The sequence below is a fragment of the Xyrauchen texanus genome, chromosome 7 (genome assembly GCF_025860055.1).
Source record: "Xyrauchen texanus isolate HMW12.3.18 chromosome 7, RBS_HiC_50CHRs, whole genome shotgun sequence".
Classification (NCBI taxonomy): domain Eukaryota; kingdom Metazoa; phylum Chordata; class Actinopteri; order Cypriniformes; family Catostomidae; genus Xyrauchen; species Xyrauchen texanus.
This window is the reverse complement of record NC_068282.1, coordinates 11852037-11874675: the sequence shown is the minus strand read 5'-3', so window position 1 is coordinate 11874675 and position 22639 is coordinate 11852037. Positions and strand designations below refer to the sequence as shown.

The following is a 22639-nucleotide window of genomic DNA, read 5'->3' as shown; positions in this document are numbered from 1 at the left end:
GCAGGACTACAGCCACCACATTTAGCATTATAATTTCTACCATTCATATGTACATGTAACATGATAGCATGGGAAGCCGGCATGTTGTTTCCGAGAATTCCGGTATCTTAGGATCGGCCACATTATGCTGACTCACAGACAAGCACCATCTCCTATCAGACATGTTTGCATCAGCTCTAGCATGTTCCCCTTCCCATGTGGCATGACTGAAAGACCCGATTTGGATCCAGATAATAATTGCTTAATAAGTGACGGTGATCCAGAGGATGCATTTTTCCCTCTAACATTAAATGTTAACACCACTGTTGGTTAGGTTTAGGTTTGAGGTTTTGTTTGTGGGGTAAAGCTTATAAAATATGCATTCCTCTTCACTGTATTACAACCAGTACAGCTGGAAATAAAACTAGCTTCACAACTCGTTTTTGGAGCCTCTTCGTGGACATTTCACCAGGAAAATGGAGCTCTCATGTGCATATACGCCCATCAGCAGTTACTGCTTTGGCCACTAGGGGCAGTGTTTCTCATTTCTGTAAGCAAAGACAGAATTAACCTCAAGAAAAGTTAACATACGGTTTCCGATTTCACTGTGATACCAGTCTGGTATAAGAGTGACCATTCTCATGCAAATGTCTTTTGCTCCACCCTGCCCCCATCAAACTAAAAGAAGGGGGCACATTCTGTGTGAAAGCGCATCCTTAGCATTAGGCTACCTTTGCATCACTGTAAATAAATACTTTCTCTCTCTCTCTCTCTACTTTCACCAACTGTCACTGCCTCCAAATCACATTCAAGACCAAACAGGAAAGTCAATAGAGAGGTGAGAGAGAAGGAAGATATGGGCGTTGATTTGCTGCACAATGCAAGTTCTGCAGCTTCCCACACACACACACAAACACACTCAGCCAGCTGCCTGGGACTTCATGTCGGACTTGTGCTCTTATCCTGATACTCGCCATTACAACATCAGCCCACCACCGGCCAGCCACCCGGCGAAACAGGAAGTTAGAAAGCTAGGTGTAACTGAAAGCTTTTGTTGGCAGAAAAATGGACAGTGAATAACACTGAATAAATTCCACTAAAGGAGGCACTAATATTAGCCTGATGTGCTGTTATACAAGACCTTATTTTTGATTCACCATACACACCCATATGAAAAAAGCACAAATGAGACTTATATCTCTATTGTATCTCCTCAACAGGAAGAGTGAATTATGAATTTCTCATAAAATTCCTTAGGAGTAATAATAACAGAAGCTAATCTCAAGGGGCAATGACATCTCTTAAATTAGATCCTAAGGAATTTCTGGAGAAACATTTAAAATAATTTATTTCGTTTATTTCTGTTAATTTAGAAAGGAAAATACTTGCATGATAATGTGTTTACATGTACAGTATGTATGCATGCATGTCTGTAAATGACTAATTGAATGATTCATCAGTGACCTTTTCTATGAGAAAACACGCATCCAAAAATGAATATAAGCAGGTTAATTTATCAATCATACAAATCCAAACTAAAGAAAACTTTAATTAAATGATTAAGACTAATATGACAGTATGAGAAAAACAAGGCAGCAAAAACAAAGATGCATAATTTACACATGCATTCTTAAAAACAGCCCGGAGTGGACAAATCCAGCCCTGAGACCCCTCGCATTAGCCCGTGGCGTGTGTTACACAGAGGCAGTTTAGGCAGGATTGTGATCTAATGAGCCTCTGTGAGTGAGTGTGTGTTCATGTGTGCTGTGGAGTTGTGAAGTGGGCCGTATGTTAAGCTGCTGCTAAATATGTGTTGAGTTTCAGTCTCCCGGTCAGAGGGCTTCAGGCCTATGTAAACGTGAGTGTGTGTGTGTGTGTGTGTGTGTGTGTGTGTGTGTGTGTGTGTGTGTGTGTGTGTGTGCAGCCCTATGGATGTCATTGAATGAGCAGATGCTAGGAAAAGGGAGGTAATCGCACATTTTTTTCCATGCCTGTTGGGTTGGTCTTGGATTTTGCATAAGGGGAATTGCTAGACTGTTGTTAATTGTGTGGCCTTCACAAATAAGCAACTAGCCAAAACATGATTTAATCTCCACAATTCACTTAACAGCATGTTTCTGCCTAGCAGTACAATTACAGCAATTTGCTTTGTCTATCTGACAATCTGATCCCAGAGGAAAATTTCAATGCTCAGATGTTGCTATTTTATAGCTCAGGAGACACAGTGAGAGCGATCTGAGAAGTAACTTAGGCTAAGTCTCAATTAGCTCTCCATTTAAACTCACTGCTCTCCAAAAGAAACAACAACGATATTAAAGACATCTCATTTGTCATTTTGTGATTTTTCTTTTAGCTGATTAGCCCCCTTATCTCTTTTCAATCAGATGAAAAAGCAAAATCATCATCAGCAAAGGGAGTTAATAATTGCTTATGGTGAGAATAGGTGATGACGTATGTGAATTTAGACGACTCTTGGCTAGTTTCAAGTAGGGGTTGGGGGTGCTGAGACGGTCTAAAGTTTATTACCCTCAAAGGATGATGAGGAAATGGTAACATCCGTTTTACTATTATTTCAAATTAACCTTCAACTCTGGAAAAGAAAAACAGTTGGGTGACCTATGTATTTTGTGAGCTATTATTTCATGTCTTCCTACATACACCCTTATACACACATACGTGTGTACTATTACTCTGCTTAGATAGTGAAATGTCAGAGATAAAGGGTGTGTCAATTTAATTTTATTTAATTTTAAAAATGTAAAATCATAAGTCCAAATGCAAAGTAATAGCAAAACTCTCCTCAACATCCCACATGATGAGGTATTATTCAAGTCCTAGCACAAATAGTGAGGTGTAAGTTGTGCACCAAAGATTAATACATTGGCTTAATTGGTGTATGATGTATAATTGAGTTATGACTAATAATAATACTGCTTGGTTAGCAAGCACCACTTATACGTAAATATGAAATATACAAATACTGTGGCTGTGAATTGTCTGAGTAAGATAGCTTCTGCACATGCACGCAGTTATTGATCCTCACAAAATCTGGAACACATTTCGAGCCATCAACAAAATGCACTAATTGGTAAACATCTTTCAATAGATGACATCTGGAGATAAAGTGATATCAGCGGTCATCCGGGTATTGCAAATCATCCTTCCTACTTCTCATATCACTTTGTGATCTCTAAAAGTAAGCTAATAAACTTAAGTTATTATTTCATTGTCCGTTTATTTAATTATTTGGAAAATAATGTAACAAGCAGGATAATGGGAGATCAGACCTATTTTCGCAAAACAAATACAAACTCAAACGCAAAGAGGTGGTGGAATTCAGCTGTTTCTGTAGACTTTGCTGTCCTGTTTCTTCTTAACTTAATTTGAACTTAAACCATTATTTTATGTCTGTAACATACAAGGTCACTGCTTAAGGGAAAGGAGGTGGCGGGAACTGGCTGAGCAGTCATCAGCTCCTCCGCCCCCCTGGCGGATGACACCGGCTCCTCCGCCGCCCTGGCAGAAGGCACTGGCTCCTTCGTCTCCTGGAAGATGGCAGCAGCTCCTTCGTCTTCTGGAGGACGGCAGCAGATGACTCCACCTTCTGGCGAACCACTCCAATATCACCAGACCATACCACATCATATCAGCTGCGAGGGCTCTCCGATAGCACATCCCTCCTCCCTCCCAGGCTTCGGCACCAATGTAAAGGACAAGGTCTCTGCTTAAGGGAAAGGAGGCGGCGGGAACTGGCTGAGCAGTAAACGTAAACTTTTAATGGCACAAAGGAACTTAAATATAGCGTCCACGGCTCCTCTTTATCCTTCTCCCAGCTGATTGGGCTGATTCAGAGCCGGGCGTCCATCGTTACGGCCCAGCCATGCCCTCCTCTTTGTCACAATTTCCATTTAATTAATTATTTGTTAAGAACATATGTAATAAGGTGGACAATTTAGTCAGACCTTCAGGGTCCTGATCACCCTTTCAGGGTTTATTTTGCGGGAAAAAAAAATATATGTATTATTCTTGATGATCCAGCTAATGTACATGTGCTTTCTAGAATAAAAAATAAAAAAAGTGATGCCTCTATCAAAAAAGCAACTGGTGCTTTTAACTGAGTAATGAGACTCCTACAACCACCATTTGAGTGTTATGATTTCTCTCATTCATTTTTCTACAAATGGTCTGTCTCCCCCTCCTAATCCTCCTAAAATGTCCACACACAGTCCCTGTGTTTGAGGTAAAGAGAACATGGTGCATGGAGTCTTGAAGATGGGAGTGGGCCTTTGAACACTCGACCTGGAAATCCTGCCTCTGTTTCATCGCATGCAGCTCACAGATCAACCACAGAATCATTCAAAGATGCTTCCAGGAAACAGCCTACTCCAAACCCAATTTTTTCCATCTATGCTTTGTACAAGGAATCCTGAATGTTAATTATGAGAATGTACAGTATAGAGGAACAAGCCTGAAGCATAACCAGTGGGCAAATGGAGCATCAGCAATTGTGCAAGTAAAAGAGGGAAGGGAGGAAGAAATGGATAGAGACCCCTAAATGCTCCTCTTGCTGGCACAGAAACAATGTTTCGCACCATTGCACACCGTATCCCACAAATGAGGCATTACATACAGTGGCTACAGCTTATGCGGGAAATACATACCCTCTCAAAGCTCATCTCTTCCTCTAATCATCCACCACTTCATGTTGTATCAAAACACAGAGGGCTTCCCATCATTAAAGGCTGCAAAATAACAACTGTCACCTTCAGCACAATTCATTAAAGCAATTTAACGTTGCCGCCATCCAATGTAATTTTTATTATTGAAATTGTATTCTCCAACGATATTGTTTTTTTTAGAGGGAGGGGGTTAATTGACATTTGTGGTAATTAATTGCCAGGTGGAGAGATATCTGTGCAGACAAGTTAAAAACAAAAAGTGATGTGGCGAGCATTAGCAAGGGGTGTCGTGCTCAGGGGCGTAGCACCAAATTTTGGGCCCTGGGTACAAACCATATTGCTGGGCCCCCGTACCAAATATGTATGTATAGAAAACTGACTTCTAAGGGGCCCCCCCTGCCTCGGGCCCTGGGTACTCGGTACCCTTTACCCCCCCAGTCCGACGCCCCTGGTCGTGCTGAGATGGTCACATCATCACGGTGTTCCATCCTGCGTATGAAAAGGAGAAGGATGGAGGGACTTCACTTCACAGTCGGGGATTAAATTGTGCGAGGATTCTATTACCTCGGCACAAATGTTACAATCGCTTCTGATCGGGGGCAAAGGCAGAGACTGGCACCACGCCAAGACTACGCCACAGAGAAGTGTTCTGCCAGTCTCTAATATGCAGGCACGCACACATGCAGCTGCAAGTGAAGAAGACAGGAAGACTGGCAAATGACAGTGCAGCATAAGTGCAAAGTGATAGTGACATGAAAACTGGGGCCAAGGCAAATGGGCTGAACTAACAGCAGAAGTGTGAAGGGGTGAAACCCAGCACAGATAAAAATCACACGTTCCTAATTTTGAAGAAAGTTTGGGGTTTCAGGATTAGTCTTCCAAAAGACAAGAAAATGTACAAATGAGATCTCTTTGTATCTTAGTTGCTTTTCCCAGACAACAATCAGAGTAAATGGTGAAAAAATTTAGACTTTTTATCTAAGTCTCCTAGCAATCTCACAACCTCTAGATTTTCAGAAGAGATCTCAACAATGTCTCAAACTGTGATTAGATTTTCCAAGATATATCTGCAATCAGAAGTCTGAGATTTTCATATGAACTCCCATTTTCATCAAAATCTTTCAAATTATCAAAGCTATGCTATCCACATTAGTTATATAGCTTTAATAAATTTATACAAATCCATTAGTCTCTTGCTATATAAAAGAGCAAAGCAATTTTCCTCTGGGTTGTAGTGACTAAAAATAGTCAAAACTACTACTACAACACAAAAATCATAAAAGATATAACATAGCGTGTAAAACATTCATTTGCAGGGTTTCAGGGACGAATTCTGAAGATAACGTACCAGTCACTTCGTGAGAGATTGACATTCCATTGTTCCAATCAGAATTCAGAAACAGGAACAAAGGGGCGGAACCATTGGATGTGGTGCAACCAGCTCAATCTGAAATACGAAATGAGCGATAAAAAGGAAGAAAGAGAGACACAGAGTGAGATAAGAGCATATTAACATCAGCAAAATTACAAACAGGAATTGATACCATTTTCTAAAGGTGGGGGAAGTCCCTCAGATTCACTCAACCCACATAAACCTGGATGATGACTCAAAAGAGAAAGGAAAAAGGCAAAACGTGATGAAATCAGACCACAAATACTTAATTTGGTGACAAAATAATTCCAGGACTGACCTAAATGCATCTTAACACATTTTCAGATTTTTAACAGTAAGCTTTTCTGACACTTGTGATATTTAAGCACAGTATCTGATAATGGCCCGAATCTGCAGCGCTGTTCTGATGAATGGTAGTGACTCGAGACGACTCATCTAAGTAAATGCTGTGGCCACAAGGCACTTGACAGAATTCTTCGGAACACTTAGTCAGATCCCGTAAGTTAGTGACACATAGCTTAGACCAATCAGCAGAGTCCATCAGTTAAGGTGATTTGCGTAGTAAAACGCTTATTACAGGGGTCAGAATTTAGTCAAGTGTGTTCTCATTAAAAGGGACACTCAGAGAGGAACAGGGAGAGAAAGAGAGTGACAGAAAAAGGAGGGGTAAGAGAATGTGGGGATGAAAAAAAGGTGGTGAGAAAATGAGACAGAACAGAAAGTGGCAAAAAGAGGATGGGAAACAAGAAAGGGGTGTCTGTTAAAGTGGTCAGCGTGGAGACATTTTAATGGTGTGTGGGAAAATTGCTCCGCCATTGGTTTTGCCATAGCATTCAACATAGAGCTAGGCAATACAGTATATTCAATATTTATGATATAATCAATATTTTATTGGTGACATAAAATTAAACAACATGGTGAAAATAATGATGATTTTATAATACTTTTTATTTGGCCATTCAGTTTCTTAAAGGCCGTGCCAGTAGGTAAATATTGCTGTTTATAGAGCGCAACAGTTCTCGCCCGCTCGTCTTGGTTCCAAGTTTTTCCATAGAAATTTCATAAAAAACTTCATAAGCGTTGTGAGCCATAAAACCAAACCAAACCAACCAGATCAGAGATGAATCACAACATTACAAACTTTGATTTGAAGCAAAACGTATTTGTAATTGAGCAAAAAAAAAAAACAAACAAATGAACTATAATCCCTTGAAGCATTATGAATAATGTAAAATAATTAGAAGCAATGGTAAACTATTGATTTAAAGTTGTTAATAAGAAGTAGAAAATGTATACAGTATATATTAAGTACATTGCAAAGTATAGATACTGTATATACAAATAAAGTAGTTTAGAGTGGAGGGAGACCAACTCTGTAGCATCGTTTGCGGTGCATGTTGGAAGTGGGCAGTCGCTGTCGGGCTCTTTTGATATGGTTTGTTGGCCGTGTCTCTCTTATTGGTGGATTTTTCCCTCTGGATCATAGGTAGTAATAATGGTAGGTCTGTCTTTAAAGGTACAGTAGAGTTGTGGTACTTGAGTCCAATTTTATTGGACTTGACTCGGACTCAAGCCTTTCGGACATGGGATTTTTTTTCAAAGTCCGGCCAAGTCAATGGCATTTATGATGCAATGAAAAAACAAACAAACAAAAAACGTAACTTACGGTGACCATACATCATTTTTTTTTACAGAAATGTCCCATTTTTCAGACCTGAAAAAGCATCTAGCCGGGATTTTAAAATTGCCTCTAAATGTCCAGGATTTGGCTTTAGAAATAAAAGTGAATGTGGTGTGTTAATTTTGTGTTCCAAGGAAGGAAGTTTTGGAACAACATGAGAATTATGACAGAATTATATTTCACACATTATTTTTGTGTGAACTATCCCTTCTAATAACAGGTGGAAGGGCCTAAAACACACAGAGCAGTCACACACACACACACACACACATCAATTTAAAATATCTTCTTTGATGCTAAAGGTTCCTTGAGATTAAGAGAGACCACACATGAACACACACACACACACACACACGTTTCCCCCAACTAGTTCATTTTAGTGGCTTGTTGCATACCAGTTGCAGTACAACACCCCTCAGCATCTTTAACATGTGTTTTTAATCCACGCATTTCACACAAATTGCAATCCCTGTTAGTCTGAGAGAAGCCAGTTACCAGCCACTTTAGAGTAGTTTAATAATTGCCACTTATTTGTGATTCAAGCTTCTCACAACTGCAAACAGACAAAAATCACAATGTGTGTGATGAAGCATACTTGAAGAAACTCTTGGTTTTTGCATAATCTCAAAGATGTGGTCTGCCCATCTATCACAATAAGACATGCAATCAAAAAAGAGAGAAAAAAAATCTGAGGTTTTTGAACAGGCTGCTACTTGATTTTTGACATTACACTATTTCATAACTAACTTTTTCTTAAGTACTTTAGAAAACCTTCAAAGAATTGGGGCTTTAAAGAACCGAGAAACCAACATGTTTATCTGAAGAATCTAAGCTATGTCAAGTATTTTTTCAATATTATTTATACTATTATAGCCAACTAAATAACCCTAAATAGTGAAAAATTGTTCGACCACTTAAGCACCATTATTATTGGTGCTAGGGCAAGATTACTATTGCTCAAAGTTAGGGTTAGGTATTTAAACATACCCCTAACCTACCCCACACCGTTTGTGCTACAGACATGTTCAATACCTAAATGTATGCGGCTTGTTGAGGAGAGGTAAGCTATTACTTTTCTATGTAGTATGACTTAAATTTTTTTGCCTGGTGGACAATAAAACAGATAAAAACAAAATCCCATAGACTAATCTAGGGACCAGAATATCACAGAGTCTTGGGGACGTACTCTTTTGGGTTGATGATCAAGTAACAAGCAATTTAGCCTTTTAAGCATTATGCTCACAGTAAATACAATAAAATAATGTAAGTCTTGAATCTTCCTCCAATCGAAACCCCATCTTCAACACTAAACCCCAATAACCTACCCAAGACGGGACAATTTAAGGGAGTGGTCTGCCTGCGGTGGACTCCCTTTAGACCCGGCAGCACGGAAAGAGCTGGACGAGATCGCAATGATTTAAAGCTCTTCTCTTAGACGTGCTGACAAGGTTAGTGGGTCAAAGCAGACATTAACAGGTCAGTGTGTGGCCCACTTGGGGACAATTACTCCTGGCCGCGGCTAAGTGGACACTTGATTGAACACGACAGAGCTGGGAATGCGCCATCCCTATAGATAACAATTCTAAGGACCATTTAGGATAAAAAGCCCTTGTGGTACGTGCCTTTATGGCCCAAATTCATCTTTCTTTGCGCTTTTAAAAAAGAATGCTGGCAGTGTGATCGAGGGGTTATTCTCTGGGCAAGAGGAAGAGAAACATTAGAGGTAGCTTGCATCCTCCGATGATTTCAGAGAGCTCACACAGAGCAAATACAAGGTGAGGGGGGCTGCATATGTAGATTTCTGTCGGAGACAGTTTATCTCAGTTGAGAAGATTGTTTCCTTATCATGCTGAGCCTGTTAATATGTGTCTTGATTGTTTTGTTTGGGTTTATGGCAGATTACAAGCTGCGATATAATTGAATGAAAAACAAAAATCTGCAGCATTTACATTTTGATGATTGAGGTTATATGCACTTGCAATTATTGGTGTTATTTGTATGGTGATAAAACAATTTTTAAAGCCTGAAAAAAGTGCTGCTTTGGCTCTCTAATGAATGCAAACTGACATGCTCAAACCTCCCTTCCCTCCACTTTGCAGAGTTTAAATAAAGTTCGGACCCATTTCTAGACTACTTTGAGGTCAACTTGATTAAACTACAATTTCTCTAAATCACTACAACATGAATGCATGAGGACACCTCAACCAACCAGAATATGTTGAGCTACATGTTTTCTTTTCAGATAAAGTATACTTGCAAAGAGTAAACTAGTTTTTTTATATACTAAAAAGCAAATGTGGCGGTGTACAACTCTCCATTATTATGATATGATGTTATAGGGGGTGGCCAAGGAATTCTAACACCATTGGTTTCCTAAGGAGTCGGAGTTGTTTATTTGCTAAGTGCTTTGAAATTTTCAGACAAATCATAAGTGTTCTGTTTTGATAATTATTAATAATCTTGCACTGCACATTTTATTGTAATTGTAATCAAACTCATCACATAACCAGGTATCATATGTCGTTGGAAAGCTCTCAAAGAGTAGAATTCAAAAAGCCTATTTGTTTTACTCAGACAAAAATGTAGCGAGTACTAGCCAAGTACATGTTTTTGACAAACATGTTACATGTAAAAAGGTGTTGCCTATAAGCAGCATTTTCGCTTAAAACTTTACGTAAAATAAACAGAACATAAAATATCACATACCTTTACTTAGAAGAGGTTATAATTAAAACATTATCTTTAAAACAAGACCCACACACACAACGTAATCAGATGCACATATTATTAGATAATCCACACAAAGTAAAATGTGCACACGGCACATAATGAGCTATCTGGCTAAAAAACGTTAGCTTTCCTGGATCAGATGACTTTATCGGACATGATGTAGTATGTTGTCCAGTGTCATTAAATGCTAAACAAATCGTATTTGGATTCTGAGGTGGAAGTCATCAATATATGGGTGGAGAGGATCGTTCACTCGAACGATTACACATGGCCACCAGGATATGGCGCCAAGTACATGACACAGACTCAATGATGGCTCAAATGACACAGAATGAGATCACTTTACTCATGCCACCATGCTTTGGAGAGAGAGCATACCTTTATTTATGAATGTATTTGCATGTGTATGTGTAATAGTATGTTTTTATTTGTTTTGGACACTAGGATAAATAATTTTTGAGATATTTAATACAAAATCAGACAAATAAGAAAACAGTTTTTTTTTTGTTTGTTTTTTTTTTAGCAGTTTGTTAAGCTGTCACATAATTTACTATAATTAAATAAAGTTAAAGTTTCCTTTAAAATGATACCAAACAATTCACCCTCTTTAGTTTTATTTTGTTTATTTATTTATTTTTTGTAGAGTTAAGCCTTTAATTTAGGGCATTCCACTGAACCAGGAAATCTTTAAAAACACATTCAGAGCTTAAAGGGTAATCATTCATGTCCACATCACAAAGGCTGTGAGACAAGTTACATTACAAACCCCTAAACTCAAGTAAGCAACAGTAATAATGAGAGGTAAATTCCATAACCACATCTTGCTCAATTGTCTGTCTGTCTATTCATTTGGTCATGGTTAGCTGTGCATCTAAGGGACCATCCAAATGAAACCAGAGTTATTTAGTGTGTTATACTAGAGCATTACAAAAAAAGTAACAGGTTACCAGTGGGGGAGCAATGTTGTTGATATACAGCTTTTTATAAGATGATCGTATTTTATGTTTCGTAAAGCATGTTAAATGAAAACACGATTCTTTCGATTGTTGTAAGCTGAGCTTGTATTATGGAGGTTTCAGGGCTATGGATTGTTAGATTGTTTACTTAAGTATTGGCTGCAGAAAATCATCTCCATATTGTCCTGTCTCTGCTGTCGGTTCATGCAGCATCAACTGCAGCTGTGGCGTGTTAAGGAGATGCAGAAGACACAGTTGCAGTGCGGCCCAGCTGCATTTCATGAAGTCTGGTGTACAAGTGTGGCTGCCCGAGTCAAGAGGGTGGAGGAGAACAGAAAAAAAGGACTGGGGGTTGGGGGGGATTGGAAGATGACAGTACAAAAAGGATAGACACTGAAAGTGAAAGGGGAAAGCAGAACAAGAGGAAGAGAAAAATAAAAGGAAATACTGAAAAAGGAGTGGGTCCCAAAAATGGGTCGCAGTTCTGTTCTGATAGGATCGTGGACATCAGGGAAAACTATGCTAAATGCAAATAATTAAATGCAACTTACCATACACTCATGCATAGTTAGTAGGGCTGGGTTGGTAAAAATATTTTTCTTATTTTTACATTTTTAAAACCGGTTAATTGTGATCTTCATATGAATGATCCTGATTGTTATTTTACAGGCAAGCTGCCGTATATCTTAACATCGCCCAAAAATCCAAAGTCCAATCCACAGCAGCTCCACCTCGCAAGTGGACTTGAAGTATCTGCTGCTAGTGTCTCAGTGCCAGACACCACAAGACACCTTCAGGTGTCTTGTAGAATCCATGTCTTGGCAGGTCGGCGCTGTTTTGGCGTTATAATGTTTGGCTCATTGGTGTGTGTGTGTGTATATATATAATACAAAAGCACACACACACACACACACACACACACGTACTGTATGTTGTACCAAACCTGAATGGCTTTCTTCCTTCCAGAATGATAGCCTCAGTTACCATTCACTTTCAATGTATGGAAATAAGAACATAGTAAACATTTTTCAAATTGTATTCTCGTGTTCCACAGAAAAAGAAAGTCAAACGTGTTTGGAACAACATGAAGGTGAGTAAATGCAATAAACAATTTTGGTACTGTGCTGGGGTGTCATTTAATGGCCAATAAAATCCCGAAGTTTTAAAGCAAAACAAATTGAGAGCAGACTACTGTACATAGCTCGAAGGAAAGAAAAGAGACATTGTCTTCTACAACTACTAAAATAGAACCTTGTTCAAAAAGCTGATAATGGGAGAAAGAGGGTAAAAAAACAAAATCACTTATCGTAGTGCCCTCTGGACTTTCCCCATTACCCCTAGAGACCCGCAACAGACATTTCCCTACACCACAACTTTGCACAAATCCGAGTCACTTGGAAGTGATGTACTCGCTAAAGGAAGCAAGCTTAGGAAGTGAGCTTCTTCTCTTTACCTCTCTCCCCTCCGCTCTCATTAACTGGGCTCCTTTCCAATTCATTTAGGAACCCCCGAGAGCTCGCCTTCCCTTGGAATTTACTGAAATGACACAATATTAGCAGATTTGCATATGCAAAATGAGTCAAGCAACAGGCATTCACCGCTCAATTGACCTATTGCTTGTTGTGGCAAGCAGAGTTATTCCCGCGGAACATTTCTGTAACCAAGTGGGCGTCATGCGAGTGCCATCTGGGTAACACTTATTTAAGACTGGCAGAAGTCTCGTGGCAGCCCGCCTGATGAGGAGGAGGAAAGGGGGAATAAATTGCATCATTTATTTGGCATCCATTTGCCATCGTGCCCGCGTAAAACTCATGACTAAATAATTTGGTTATTCGACTGGCAGTTAACACTGTCATCCAAATTGTGAGGTGCATGCAAGAAACAGCACAACTGTCAAACACCCTGATAAAAGATGGGCACATGATGCTAAACTATGTGAAGATGCATGCATCTTGGTAAGCATATTAATTATCGGCAATCTATTTTTACTAAAGACTTCTTCTAAAATTAGCTGTAAAACTCTGTTACACATAAACATATGACAAATGTGGCAACCGTGACAACAAGCACGTGGTTCAGAAACTGCATAGTAAACTGTCGTTAACAAGGTTATGGGTTTGGAAGACCATTTCAACTTATGGAAGCAAATGATTGGAGGCTGAGAATACAGAATGGAGAGCATGGAAAAGTAATTTACAAGTGTAATAACTTCAGATGTTGTCTCCTTGAATCATGACCATCACTTTAGATGCTTTGGAATTCACTTGATCAAATTCTGATTTTAATGTTTATATATCCAGTAATATCCCATTCGCTTTCGCCACCGATGTGCTGAATGCTTTGCACGTCCTTAAAGAAATAGCTCAACATAACATATTCTGCATTTCTTGACACACCCTCATGTCATTCCAAACCATATGAACACAAAAGAAGATGCTTTGCAGAATGTCCAAGCTGCTCATTTATATACAATGAAAGTAAATGGGGACTGTGGCTGTCAATCTCAAAAAAGGACAAAAAGAGCACCATAAAAGTAGTTCATACAGGTTTGGAACAACATGAATGTGTGTTTAAATCATGACAGAATTTTTTTTTTTGGATGAACTACCCTTCATTGCAAAATTCTATAGACATAGACAAATAGAAATAAGACAACATTTCAGAAATATAGTAATGTTTTAAGTAAAAGAGTTGGTGTAACAAGACATTTCTTACCTGTTAATCACAATATCCCTTTAGTCACTTAGTCATCTGAAACCACAAACACACATACCACCAGCATTAAATATTTCCCAGGACTTACGTATAAATGCTTGATTTTGTTTGACTTTATCAATAAACAAATAAAGCTAAAGTTTCCCCTAACTAAAATTAGTTTTTTCTTACAGTAATTTTTCATTGACTAAAGTTTTTTCCATTGACAAGATTTGCTCTTATCATTCCACTACATCAAAGAAAAACAGTGTGCATTCTACCAACATACTATAAGTGATAAAACCTCCTGAAAGCATCCATTCAATCATTGTAAACAATTGTATATCAAGTACACAGAAATGCACTCAAAATTCTCATCTTGCTGCTCTATAATATTAAATCAAAAGATTGATTGTATCATTTTCCAGCTTTGAACATCAACAATGGCCAATTGATCAGTCAGTGCTTTAGAAGATCGTACATTACATTCATTCATAACATCAAAATGCTTTTAGAGAAATATACAGTAATCCCCAAGTACATTTCCCAGCCCTCTTTCTCAACACTGAGAGTTTACTGTAACTTTGCAAGGGAAAGCCTTAAAAAGGATTTTGAGTTGTCTGTCTTCAATTTACATTTCGAAATGAGAAAAAAACATGTGCTAGGAGGAAGTTAAAGTCCTACTTGGTTAACATGGCTAGGAAACAAGTAAATTAAATCATATTTTACAATAAGTAAACAACTCTAGCTTTGTTTAATGACAATTTTATCATGTACTACTACAAAAAATGTTATACCTTAACATTAGTTATGCATTATGAGCCAAATATGAACAATTGTATTTTCATTAATAACATTCACCGCAGATTACTAAATGCTCTAAAAAATATTGCTCATACATTTACTAATAATAACATCACATTACGTTTAAGGTTATAACATTGGAATTAAAAAAATCTATACTTCTACAAAAGTATGGTCCCACCTGTTTGACTAAGTATGTGCAAAAGCACCACTTTTATTTTTACTGGAACTTTCAGGACCTGAAATAATGTTGTCATGGTATTTGTTTAAACATTTCAAATTTACTTGGGTAAACTGTTAAATGAAAGAGTGAAACCACCTGTATGGAAACCCCTGAATATAACAGTGAGCATGGATACAAGTCTGAAGAAAACAGGTTTTACAGCCACAAAAACATTTCAGATTGAGCCAGATCCAAGAGCTGCGATGAGCATCTTTTAAACAGTTTCTTGAAGTGAGGGGACAATGACTCAGATCGATTCACTTTCAGTCGGTTTCTTAAAGCAGTGAAGGGAAAAAAGGCAAAAGAGCACCCTTTCATGTGAACAAGGCAGGTTTGCTCCCGAGCAGTGTTTAAGATAATTACCGTACTTTCATAATGATCCGTCCGAGAAGATTTTACGCATTTCAAATAAACAAGCAGCAACATGTCAATTAAGACCACCCTAATTTCTTCGAAGTTCAAACCAGCGAATAGGTTGGTTTAATGTGCTGCATTTTGGTATAACAAAGATGTAAACTAGAACATCAAAGAAAAGTTCCATCAGTATTTTTCCTCTTTTGAATCCATTTGAACATTCAATTGGGGAAAAAAAAGAGAAACCTACTAGCAAAACTAATTAACATACATGCTATGATAAGGTAATTAGTACTCTAGCCAGTTTCCTGATTTAACATGATCCAATTGAGAGCATGCTGCTATTGAGAGGGTGGAAAATCTTATTTTCCCTTGGAGGGCACTAAAGCGATGTCCCTTTCACAAACACCTAAGCAGCAGACAAAACACAAGTTAATTATCAGTCAGCAATATCAGAATCTATCTTTTTCAAACACGTTTCCACCCTACCTCCAAAGGTTATGTGAAGATTGTTAAAACATAATGTTCAGAATTTGGTACTATGATCTCTTATCACCCCCAGACTTACACAACAAACACCTGAATAAGGTGTTTAAGTCACCACGAAATCAAAATTAACCTTTTGTGCCTTTCTTGGTTTTATTGTGCAAAAACACAGATGTCTTTTTAATCCTTCTTCAAAATGTAATAAATTGCTCCACCTCAAAAACAACTTTCCTTCTTATTTTTCAACCACTCCCTTTCAACCAACTATCACACCCTCACAGAGAAATCACACAGATCCATACGGGTTGGCTAAATTGTACATAATCGTACGTATTGAGTCATATGAATTCGAACAACTTTTGCAACAGCCAATCAGGTGACTCTCCCTCGTCTCCTTCCCAAAGTGCGGTCACACGTACCTTTTGCACAGCTACAATCCATGGGTGAAGTTGGCATGGGCAGATGTTGAGCTTGTGTAAATTTAGCCAAAAATAAGTGCCAAGCAGCCACATTTTAAAGCTGCACTTCATACTCTGGCAGAGTGAAGTTAATAAGCATGTACACAAAGTCTGATACGCAGAACTTTCGCTTACTTCCACATTACACATCCAGGTATTGGCATGTCTAGAATTTTTCTGAATTCATACAAACTAACTTTTTCATACTATTAAGCCAAATTATATGATTTCGTTCAACTTTTCAGGATATCAGGTTGGACCGCCTGTCATTTAGCCAAGAGACCACGCCCACTATTGATGATCCAATCAATTCCCAATGGATAAAATCCAGTTTGTAAAAAAAGAAAAAGAAATTCACATTGAACATCCCATTTCACTTGGAAAAGTATGGATCAGATATCATGAATCAGGACTCTCAAGGTAAGTACCTACATTTAAAAGTCTTAAATGTCTAACGACTCATGATGAGGCAACCAGTGAAGTTTCATCGTGTACTTTTTTTATTTAGTGAAAGAACATTGCTTTTCCTCAGAAGTGGTTGATGAGTACCAGAGGTGTTACGATAAATGCATTTTGAACTGGAAAACATCGGTGTGAAGGTTTCTGTAGCCAGCTGAGCACATTGGTTGAAACAAATGGCTGAGAGTCTCTTAATACTTGGTGTATTTGCAACAAAACAGAGAAATTCAAGAATGCAAAAATGTTTACCTACATAATGCATAAAATGCATTAGAAATCACATAAGAAAGCACGTTGCAGCTTTGCTGGTTGTTTCCCTTTGAACCGAATTCAATACTAATGCCAATTTTTTACAAAACTGAAAGACTGGGAAGAACGCTTGCATATATGACATAAAGGTCTACAAATTCAGTGATGTTAATTTCCTAGAAATCTAAGCCTCATGTTGCTTCAGGATTCTCTGTAAAAAATCAGAAATCCAGGCATACGGCTGCAGCTCTTCAGCTCTTTGGGGCACCAATGAGCAACTGATCCAATGAGCTGATCCCAGCTCAGCTGTCAACTTCACAGCTGGCATAAAGAGATTTCTGAGTATCACACAATTTCAACATTTAATCCAGTTTCTAATCCAATCCATCTTTCTTTACAATCCAATAGAAGCACATTCAGGTTGACTGTAGCAATAGATCAACCAATTTTTTTAAATTCTAACATGAATCAGTGATCTTCCCTTAGTGTATAGAGAGCACGATGATTCCTTAAAATCTAGTTTTCCAACTTGAAAATATACATTCCCAGATACAAGTTTGGACAGATATGACTTAATCTGCTTCTCGTGATTTTAAAACCTTTTGATCTAAAAAGCCTTTTGCTTAAATTCTTGAAATAAGTTTGGTAGACAAATATAATACTGTCGAAAAGCATCCCAGGATACATTGTGATGTTGGTGCTACAATCTAGACAAAAGGTGGCCACATTTCAAAGAAGTTAAAATATTGAAAGTTTCAATTTATTTAAGATTTATTTCCATATTTTAATATTTGTTGTTTTATAAACTTTACTAATGATAATACTGATGACTAAGCTATACTGTATTAATGTGCAGATGTCTTGCACATTAGATATTTCACAAAAACATTTGTCTTAAGATGTCTATTTTATAACTTCAGCTTTAGTGTCAACAGGAATTATTTATTTTAGATTTCCAAACATTCGTTCATGAAACAGAAGTAAAACAAGGAATCCTGCAACAGATGGTATGGCCCCACAGACTCTGGATCTCTACATCATTGAGTCATGAAGAGAAGCAATCAAGACAGTCTAAATACACATAACTGTAGCAAGTTCTCCAAGATCTCCCAACAACATTAAAAACCTGTGTGCATGTGCACCTAGATGATTAGTGCTGTTTTAAATGCATTGGGTGAGCTCACCAAATACTGATTTTTATTTTATTATTAATTTTTTTTTATATTTACTGGACTTTTTATGATGTTAATTGATAAATAAGACTATTCATGGCATTATTTTAGAACAATTCCTTCCTATATAACATTTGTATATATATTTACAGTGTATATATATATTATACTCTAATACCATGAATAATTTTTGTTTATCAATTAACTTCATATAAACTGCAGTAAACATAAAAAACTAAATCAATATTTGGTGTGACTACCCTATGCATTTTAAACAGCACTTTAAAACAACAGTTTAAAACAGTATAAAGTCCAATTTCACTTAAATTATCAACTTCATTACAGTTTTATTTCCATCTACACATATGCAGCAGAACTTCTATTTAAATGTAGCAAGTAAAATAAAAAAAATTTAAAAAAGACATTGACGATTGTCCAGCCCTCCCATATAATTTTCAACTGCCTAAAAACAAAATAATAAAATACTTGGATTCCTAAGTGTGACTTAGTGAGCTATAATTAACACTAAACGACCAACTGCATATCACTGGCGTCTAGAGTTGCCATAGAAACAAAGAACTGGCTGCATCCTCACCCTAAGCTGTCCAGCATCTGGCCAATGGCCTGCCTTTCCAGCCAGGCAACCCAGCATGAAAGCCACATGGTAAATGGGGACACAGCAGGACTCGGGACGCAGCAACCTCTATTCCACTTTATCGCCCAGATATCACAATTCACATGTTATACAGAGGACTGGGTTTAACCTCTAAGATTCTCAGATTTCAGTTACCTTAACTGCACTTTAATTCACTGTAGTAACATTTGCATTACCCTTCCGTGCCGTAACCACTGCACTGAGTCATTGGGCTTGGTTTGTAAAACTGCGAGAAAATCTGAAAATGCAAGAATGCAAAATGTGCATGCTTTTCCAGTAATACAATAATGAAGTAACATGTTGCACATAGATGTCAGTACACTATAAGTGTGAAAATGTAGTTATTACTTGAAAAAGCTATTTCTACCTTATCTTACTCTTTTTTTTTATTTATATATATATATATATATATATATATATATATATATATATATATATATATATGTTGTTGGTGTAACCGAGTGTACATTAGCTAGGTTGATTCAGTTATATTAATTAATATTTTTTAAATGAATAAAACCAGTAAATTAAGCACATTTTTAGGTTATTTGACAAAACATTTTTAGAGTGTATCTACAGTATTCAGGCCTCTACTGAAATATTATTTCACCAGATAAAAAAACATACAAGATGAAGGCTTTTAGTACATTTGGGAGTACAGTAGTATGCTGCCATCACGCCTGAAAAATGGGTGAAATAACTGCCGCCTGCCGTTAAGCACAAGGGCTGAAAAGTTGCAAAGAAAAGTTCAGCCAGTGCTTTTAATCCTGGGTCAGTCTGCGCTTGCAAAGGTCCATTTCTGCATAAGTGAGCACACAAACTCCAGTGCCTGTTCAAACATTCTCTCTCTCTCTATCTATCGCTTTGTCTCTCTCAGGCAGCACATGACAACAGGCCAGCAGCAGCACTGTTTGATCTCCAGTTGTTTTCCTTAATCTGGGTTGTCAAGGTTCGCTTGTTGGAGGCTGTTTACTTTACTTCTCCTACAAAAAAGCATTTATCTTTTTTTGTCTTCTTCCCTAAAACAATGACTAATCTAAAGAACTGAGCTCTACCATCTCTGAGTGTTAAAACTGCTGTTGCTTCCGTTTTTTTATTTATTATAATTTATAAAGATATCTAAAAAACTAAATCAGTAAGAATCAATATGGTCGCAAAAAAGGATCAAATAAGATCAATTAGAAATTAAAAAATAAATAAATTGTGTTCCACCATGTAATAATACAAAAAGCAATCCACATGACAAACAAATGATCTGTTGATTAGTACGGCTTTTTGATGCTACAAAAACAAACGTAAAAGAAGTTACATCTCTTATATTATTATTATATATTATATCATTATTAATATATATATATATATATATATATATATATAAATAAATAAATAAATAAATGTTTAAACTTTGATATTCAAAAGGATGTCAATAAATGGTGTCTATAATTATTTACAATTATTTCATTACTTTAATTCACTGTTTTATTTTGTAAACAGATATACAAAACTATGTTTCGTTAGTATTCATTAGTAGTAAATGTGCAAAAATGTACAACATTGAGAGCAATTACAGTATAATGTGAAGATATTTTCAGGCCAATTATGAAGCTGAAGTTTTAGAGGACAAAAAAGGTGCTATTGTTTTATTTCAGATAGTGAAAAGTATAGGCAACAGCATGGCGTTTAAAAGTGTTTGTTTCCCTTTTCTTTTAGACTTTAACCAAAAAAGTATCTAAGTGATAACCATAACCTAACATGCACTTGTAACTATGACACTTATAATATTACACCACAAATGTGTAGAAAACCAAATTCACTTACCGGCGGTGTCTCAAAACCTAGTGAGCTGCCTGCCTAGACAACATTTTTGGAAACATGTCGGTTTGAACGGAGTATGATGCCCCAAAATGCTGTCTAGCTAGGCGGCACACTAGGTTTAAAGCCGCAAACTACTTTAGCTGAAGTAACACTTATTTCTGAAAGCTTCTGCTATCAACTTTACTCGCAACTTTCATCCAAACCGGCTGACAGACTTGACAAAACTTTTTAGTTGCATGCGAAAGTGTTGTAGTTATACAGACCGATTTAATTTATTCTAATTTAAATCCACGCGCCGAGTCCCAGATGTCCCGTGTATTGCAGTAGAAGTTTCTTTTCCATCGCTGTTGTTTGTGGTTGAGGGAACACGTGGGGAAAAGCCCCCTATCCAACACAGCGCTCCGAAAGAAATCTCGGCTCGCAAACTTTTTACACCATCGACAGCGAACGCCTCACGACTTCCAATACTGACCCAAATATGCATTATCAATAGTTTTTACGCATCACGTCACACCCGCACGGTCATGCATATGAAAAGATACAATGTTGTTTCATCAATCAAAAATGAACAGAGGAACAACTTGCTAGCACAGGGCTAACTTCTGAAAAAGTACGTTGAGATGGGAGTATTTTAAATCAAATAAATCTCTCATCGCTCTTTACAGTAGGGACCAGGCATCGGTAATCACATACGTCATCAATGTTGTTGTTTGTGAATTTGTTTATTACGCCCTTTAAAAAACAATGAGGCAAGAATGATATAACAAAGACAAACTATGTGTCCATATGCCCTAAAATACTGGAAGAGAGTGGACTTACCGAGGTTGGACAGAGACCGATAGATGCGGTGGTGTGTAATTTGCGAGCGATAATAATTCAACTCTTCTCGCGATCTTGTGTACCATGAGCGCGTGCGATAAACCGCACTGTAAATAACTAACAATATTACTCCGCCAGCGGGACTAACTTCAACGGCGAACACTGTTCTCTACGCCGCATATAGACAATGCTGCCGTTTCGAGCCCGTTTCATGCCACCTTTCTCCACAGATTATGTGAGCGAGCTGCTTCTGATGTTATTACACTTTATTGCGCCTTCCACGCGCACACAAAAAAGAGAGAATAGCGGATTTAGATGTTGTTATTTTTTGATGTTCTAAGTCAGTGACGTCACATCCACCTGCTGCAACATTCACTGAACATCTTGCGCTGCAAAACAAAAGTGTGTGACAGATAAAGTCAAAGATACGCCTGTGATATTACAGAGGGAGATATGCACGTAGCATGTGCGTGTGTTTCGTTATCATTTAACAAGTTGCCATCTTGATCATCAGGACTTGATATTAAAGTATTATAGAGCTAGCCTAGCTGGCTAATAAATGTAAATAGAGCATTTTCCCCGTCTCTCTCTCTCTCTCTCTCTCTCTCTCTCTCTTCGAAATTGTCTAATGAAACGAGACAAGTTGGGGTGAAAGTTCAGGAGAAGGACAACCCCCAAGAAGGGAAGTACAAAAAGAGTGGTATATTAGTTGTCTATATATCACCTTTTTTTTTTTTTTTTTTTACAATTTACCATTTTGAATGCAGTTACACAACCTAGCTGTTATTCAGAGGGGAACCCTGTTGTTTTATCAAATGTATATATTTATTTAAAACTTTTAAGTTGACACATTTTTGAAAGCACGTCTGTTTCCTAGTATTAAAATCAATATAAAGTAATCTCAAAAGGCCACTTTCTATGAGATTTGTGTGCACTGACAAAACAGACTTGCTGAATGCGTAAAGTGGGCCTGTAACGTTTATAATTAGATAGTCTCTCATTTAAAAAGAAGAGGATAACCGTTGGTCGGTTC

General features: G+C 37.6%; 1 protein-coding gene across 9 annotated transcripts in view; it reads right to left on the bottom strand.

Moving 5' to 3' along the window:
- Positions 1 to 21866, bottom strand: part of LOC127646979 (forkhead box protein P1-B-like) — a 247987-nt gene extending 226121 nt beyond the window's left edge. For 3 of the 9 annotated variants that reach the window (XM_052131000.1, XM_052130996.1, XM_052131003.1), the window contains exon 1: positions 6007 to 9639. The gene's annotated coding sequence lies outside the window, so the exon portion shown is untranslated. Of the gene's footprint in view, positions 1 to 6006; positions 9643 to 12871; positions 12955 to 14133; positions 14170 to 21606 lie in introns of those variants that run through there. The other 6 variants (XM_052130998.1, XM_052131001.1, XM_052130997.1 and 3 more) reach the window with 4 other exon arrangements.
- Between the last annotated feature and the right edge of the window lie 773 nt (positions 21867 to 22639).